The sequence below is a fragment of the Mastomys coucha genome, unplaced genomic scaffold (genome assembly GCF_008632895.1).
Source record: "Mastomys coucha isolate ucsf_1 unplaced genomic scaffold, UCSF_Mcou_1 pScaffold15, whole genome shotgun sequence".
In the NCBI taxonomy this organism is placed as follows: Eukaryota; Metazoa; Chordata; class Mammalia; order Rodentia; family Muridae; genus Mastomys; species Mastomys coucha.
This window is the reverse complement of record NW_022196897.1, coordinates 145,853,803-145,860,044: the sequence shown is the minus strand read 5'-3', so window position 1 is coordinate 145,860,044 and position 6,242 is coordinate 145,853,803.

Genomic DNA, 6,242 nt, shown 5'->3' with positions numbered 1-6,242 from the left:
GAGAGAGAGAGAGAGAGAGAGAGAGAGATTCTCTCACCTCTCTGTACACAGTCTAGACTTGCTTCAGATGGTGTCGAATATGTGACCCACAATAGCAGCTTGTCTGTTTGGGATTTAGGTGAAAAGATAGTAATATAGTTTGGGAGGTGAGTGATACATAGTCATTGTAGACAGAAATCTGACTGAGTCTAAAGGGTTGAGAAACTGCCTTAATGTGTCTGTCAGCTACTCTAGTGTTTTTCTATGGCTCAAAGTATACAGGCATGCGAGCTGTTCCTGTAGCCCTTGCCTACCACATTCACCTTTAGATATGACCCCAGTCTTAAAATTCTTGGTTGTTCCCCCTTGGTTTAATTGGAAATGCAGCGTTCACCTGGAATCAAATGCTACTGCCTAGTGAGCCTTGCTTGCCTGCCTGTTTTCATATGACTCTGTCAAGTCCTCAAAAGTTATTTTCTAATCATAAATACAGTGTCATGAAGCTCTTCCCAGCCTCTTCCCAGGGGCTCTGCTATGGTGCCCATGGCTTTGTCCACTTACTAGCTATCCCTACCTTCATTTCAGATGTATCTCTTTGGCATCTGGTTACTAGGTATTAAATTGTTGATCTGTACTTGCTTCCTTGTCTTTGTGACCTTCATTTGGTCTTCTTCACGAAAGTTATTTATTCATAATCTTTGAATGTTTTCTGGTTCCCAAGAAATGAGGTGGCATCTGATGATTTTCTGTTAGGAAATTAATTGGATACACCACATGCACGCATGAACATCTGTACACATGCACACAAATACATATACACATATATGCACATACACATAGACATGTGTCAACATCCTTTGAAAGTAGAGAAAGAGAGAGGGAGAATATTACCTTGAAAGTTAAAAAAAAAAAAACACAAAATTTGAACCCAAACCTTGATGACTCAAATTATCTTCATAACTTTGAGTACAAGCTGTAGCCTTTCTCTGGTATATTAATATCCTAAAATTATCAGAAAAACAATGATGGACAAAGTCAGTATCACAAATTAAGAAACAGACAACAGCAAAAGATCAAATTCTATATTGCTGTGCATAATGACCCCTCCCTTGCCTTCCCAAAACTCATGGTCCAAATATCAATATATCCTTCTTGAAAACATGCCCTTTTGTTCTGCATTTGTATCCCTCCACACATGGGGTATAGATATTCAAAGGCAAGTACCATGAATCATGCAAAGACATCCAGGATTTTTTGGTCTAGGTTAGGAAAAAATTGATCTATGAGATGGTCCGTTGGAAATCCCTAGGGAGAAGTTGTTCTTGAGTATTGCAGAAGGTAGGTATTCTTATGACTTAATTTGGGAGTGTGAAAACTCTCTTGTTGCTGAACAAACTGAAAAGTTTGTGACTATAGAGACCCACACTATGGTTGCCTAGACTAGGAGAAACAGATGGACTGGTAGCTATGGAGAAATAAGCAAATTAGAAGAATGGATGGTAAGTAGTCAGTGTGCTGAGAGGAGGAAGATGCTACATGGTCCCAGAAGTGGGATTTGCTGGAGAACACAGAGATAGAACCACAAGGAAGATGAGGTGAAATTGCAGGACATCTTGCATGTGAGGAGGGTGAATTTTATCCTGGAGGCAACAGAGAGCTATTAAACTAGCAGTGATTTTTGTATATTGGAAAGGGTCTGGAGGATGGAGAAGAAGAGAGGAGAGTCAGAGAACTGCTGGGAGAGTGTGGTATGTGTGAGAGTGGAGTGACAGGTGTCCCCACCTATACAGTAGCAGAAGATCTGGGGTGACTTGCTGAGTACAGCTATGCTGTAATGATGGGCTTAGTTGCACACACCTGCAATTCCAGCCCTTGGGAGGCAGAGGCAGGAAGGAGAAATTTTAGACTACCCTAAACTACACTGCTATACCCTGTCTTAAGGAGAAAGGATAGGAGGAAGAAAAAGAGGAAAAGAAGAAAGCGGGGAGAGGAAAAGAAAGAAGAGGAGGAGGAGCTTCGTTGACTGGGATAATGAAATGAACATGGTTTTGCTATGAATATGTGATGTGAATGAACGTGTACTGTGATAGAGAGCAGGGAAAAGAGGGTTTGATGAGGAAACTCATTCATTCAAAATGGTGTGGGCAAGGTACTGTGTTATACTCTAGGTTCATTGGATAAATAAGGACAAGGCTGCCTTCCCTGCTGGGACTCACAGCTTAGTAGAAGCGATGTAAATTAGGTAACCATTACATTTATAACCACAAAATTAAAACACTCAACAGACATGCAGTAAGGGATCTCAAGATGAAGAGGTCAGTGGTCTGCTGTAGGCAGGATGCTAGAGGTCATTCCTGCAGGGGTGAGATTAAGTTAATAGCTGAAAACTGAGAAATAATAACCAGGGAAGGAATATAACAAATAGAGGCAGGAGGAAACTCAAAGGCAGCAAAGTCAGAAAGTGACTTGTTTGAGAAGCAGGAAGAAGGCCATTGTTGCTGAAGAGGATTCAGTGAGGAAGAGGAGAAGAAAAGGAGAGATGGGCAAGTACTGGGGGATCAGAACCCAGTACCTGGGGGAGGGACAAAGTGCTAAGCTTAGTTACAAAGCAAGCAGTTAGTAGCTGTGGTAGTTTAAATATGCTTGGCACTGTTAGGAGGTGTGACCCTCTTGGAGTAGATGTGGCCTGGTTGGACAAAGTGTGCCACTGTGGGAGTAGGCAGTGAGACCCTCCTCCTAACCACATGGGAGCCAGTCTTCTTCTTGAGACCTTCTGATGAAGATGTAGAACTCTTAGCTCCTCCAGCCTGATACTTACCTGGATGCTGCCATGCTTCTGCCTGATGATAATGGACTGAAACTCTGAACCTGTAAAGCAGCCCCAATTAATGTTGTCCTTACAACAGTTGTCTTGGTCATGGTGCCTGTTCATAGCTGTAAAACCCTGCCTAATACAGTAGCTTTGATATTCAACCCAAACTCACTAGCTCCCAAAATAAATTTCATTATGTAAACTCTAGCAGGCAACTAAGTTTGGGACATCTGATAAAGTATGATGAAAATTTTTAATACAAATTTGAATAGATATTAGGAACTAATTTAGGATAAAATATGAGTTTAGAAGTTGGAAGCTTGGTAAAGCAGAGTCACTGGAAATCTGAAAGAAACCAGGCATCTGCTCTTTGGAATGGAAGCTGTGCTCCTGAGCTGAGTCAGTGGAGTCACTTCAACCATGATGCCATCTGCCTCCTTGTGATATTGCCAGAAAGGCCTCCCTAGAGACCAACCCAATGGATCTATGGAAAACCCAGACTTCCATTCTCAAGTACTGTGAACTCAATAAATCTCTTCTGCAGCTGGTATAATAAAGGTTTATCTATGTGACAGTTGTCCCTTGTGGCAGGGAGGATTGAGTCATAGAGTCCAGGATAGAGCTGAATAAAGAGCTGAGTGATGGAGCTGGTATCAGATATTTGCATTCAGAAGCAGGCATCATCAAAATAGAGGCTTGTTAGAGACCAACCTTTATGAAAGAAGAGGGGTGGGAAGAGGGAGAAATCAAACTCCCATAATGCATTAGACTTGAACGGGTAAGCATTTATTGCTTAACCTTACATAGCCATTGAATGTGCTGGGCCTGGGATGGAGTGACCTTTCTATAGCTGAGGTTGACTCTGGATGGTAGACACTCCACTGTCTGAATTCTCTGCAGCCAAATAGAAGGTTTCCTTGAAGTGGGATCTGGGTGGAATCCCTTCATGTCTATAATCATCATCAGCGAAGTGGGTGATAAAAGGCTTTATGAAAGACTTGAGAAGCTCTCTGAACAACATCTTCATTCATAAAATAAGGTGTTGTGGAAACCATACTTATGAAAACTCTCTACCTGATACTTGTTCCGGTTCTGGAAGCAATGGGTCGAGAAGATCTGCATCACCTGGCAGGAGTGGACATCATAAAATGTAAAAATGAATTCTATTGCAAAATTCTAACAGTAATCTTCCCATGATATCACTGACCATGCCTCAGCTTTCAGAGGCAGAGCTATCAACGTTAAAGATTTGTGTTTCATGATGCTATTAATGGAGGTAGTGATGAGAGAGGTGAGAAAAATGTTTCAGGAAAATGACTTCTAGTTTGAGCATGTCCTCCCTATGTCTGTGTTCTGGAAGCATGATTTCCAGTATAACAATATTGAGAGAACCTTTAGTAGGTTCTAGCTCAATATAACTTGGGCACTGGGGATATGCCTTCAGCAGATATGAATGGGGCTCTTGTGGGACCCTGGTTCCCAGTTCTCCTGAGAAGATGTTATCCACAAAAAGAAAAACAGGCCTTGACCCAATCTCTTGCTTCTCTCTCCTGTTTACTTCCACACAATGCCACCTGCTTCCTTGTAATATAGCCAGAGAAGCCTCCCTAGAGACCAACCCAATGGATCCATGGAAAACCCAGACATCCATTCTCAAATACTGTGAACTCAACAAATCTCTTCTGTCTACCACTCCTTCTCTATTATTTGGTTATTTCTAGTCACCATGATAAAATACCATGCCAAAAGCAACTTAAGGGACATTGGATTTTTTTTCATCTCACAGGCCCAGGTTACAGCCCATCATGGCAGGGAAGCCATGCCAGCAGAAACATGTGCACCGTGTTACGTTGCTTCCACAGAGAGAAGAAAAGAGCAGTTAATGCATGCAGTCTCCATGGCACTCTTTATTATATATAGTCCAAATTCTCCCACCTAGGGAATGGTTCTGCTAGAGACTAAAATGAGTTCCCCCATACTACTTAATTATCAAGAAAATCACTTGCACATTCTTACCTGCTAAATTTAATCTAGACATCCTTCACAGGTCTGTCTGGAGGCTTATGTGGACAGTTAGTACCATGGCAGAAAATGGGCTAGCACCAAGACATGGTAGTTGGGATTCACACTCCTGAGTCCTATAGGGTTACAGGATCTCAACATTTACACAGGTTTTCAGCATATGCTTTTAGATGGCTGAATGCAAACCTCCATGGCTGGACTCCCACTAAGCCCATTTCCCACTTAGTCATTTTCGCTCTCTTCTCATAGACCTTATTATGTGTATTGACAAAGTCTTTGCAAGGAGAATTCAGGGGTAACTCACGCAAATGTGACAGGCTCATACAAAGTCAGTCCCACAGGTTCCATGTCCTCGTTGGTTCTCCAAACTGGATTGTTTTGACACCACCTCTCTCTTCCAGATTCATCTTTTCATTCCACCACCAAGAGTGTCTGTCCTAAGAACAGAGAAAGTGTGGCAAGCTGTGAATTAGATGGTATGGGCATGTTTATGCTGATGGCAGGAAAGCAGACTTATCTGTGCTGTAGGATCTACTTGACAGGAAGTACTGTCGAAGTAAGACTCATTGATATTTCTTGGGTGGGAAAAAGATGCTCTTTGGAAATACTGGACATTTTTAGATTCCTACAAATCTTATTTTGTTTTCCTTTTCCACTTGCATTCTTCAAGTACAGACCACGTGATTGCAATTATTTCTCCTCTACTGCTACTGCAGAGGATGATTGATATGAATGACATCTGAACAATGATTTTTATTTAAATTTTCCCTGGTAAACATATTCAGGGCACTTATGAGCAAATTTTTAAAGTGGAAAATGACTAACTTTTTGACTTTTGGAATACTGAGTAGCAAGAACATGAATGCAAAATGGGAGACAACAGCAGTAGAAGCATACCAACCAACGTTTCTGGAGATTACTGCTCTTGGCTGATTATTAGTTTAATGTGCATTCAACATCTATTGAGCATTGAATAAAGAGATTAGAAAATGATAATTTTTCTTCTGATTAATGCAGTCGGAGAAAGATGTCAAGGAAATAATTTCTTGGAAAATATTTGAAGGTAACGTCACCAAACTGACAGCTCAATCTATGCAGAGCCTAAGAGAAGGAGGGTCTGCAAAACCCAGATGGGTGTTACAGGTGTCTCTCAGTTATACTATTGATTCTTCAGTAGAGGCCCAATAAGAACATAGAAGACTTTGAAGTGGCAATGAAGAGGAGAGACCACCTGGCTGTCTCCATTCTAAAAATCCCCTCCCTGCCCCCAGGCTTATTTATACCCATGAGATGGAGAGATTGGCTATAGGAAGTATATATTGCTTTCCTGCTGACATTTGTGAATTCATGAGGCAGATGGGTCTTCTGAGACATTTTCAAGAGAGACTAAGATAGAGGAGAGAGAGAGAGAGAGAGAGAGAGAGAGAGA